Below are 376 nucleotides of genomic sequence, written 5' to 3'. Positions count from 1 at the left end.
CCGGGTGCGTGTTCGGGGGAGCCAGCTGGAAGCCCCCACCTGCGGGGCGGCAGCTTCGCCGGACTCGTCATCTCTCGAGGGTCAAACGCAAACTGCCCATATCCTCCAGGACAAGTGACCTTCCCCGCAGCCCAAAGCGGCTCTCCCACACTTCCCTCTGGTGGAGGTTGGGCCTTTGAGCATAGGGGCTTGGTGAGGAACCAGCCCCTCCAAGGAGGCTCAGGAGATGACGACGGGCTGGTGGGACCAAAGGGCTCAGAAGTTGCATCTGCCCAGTCCCCATCAGGCCAGAGACCAGTAACAGGGACAGCGGTGAGATCATAAAATCGCAGACTGGTTTGGGTTGAAGGGACCCTCAAAGCTACCCCAGTGCCAC

This window comes from Buceros rhinoceros, unplaced genomic scaffold, assembly GCF_000710305.1.
Source record: "Buceros rhinoceros silvestris isolate BGI_N320 unplaced genomic scaffold, ASM71030v1 scaffold15423, whole genome shotgun sequence".
Classification (NCBI taxonomy): domain Eukaryota; kingdom Metazoa; phylum Chordata; class Aves; order Bucerotiformes; family Bucerotidae; genus Buceros; species Buceros rhinoceros.
Note: the sequence above shows the minus strand (reverse complement) of the source record.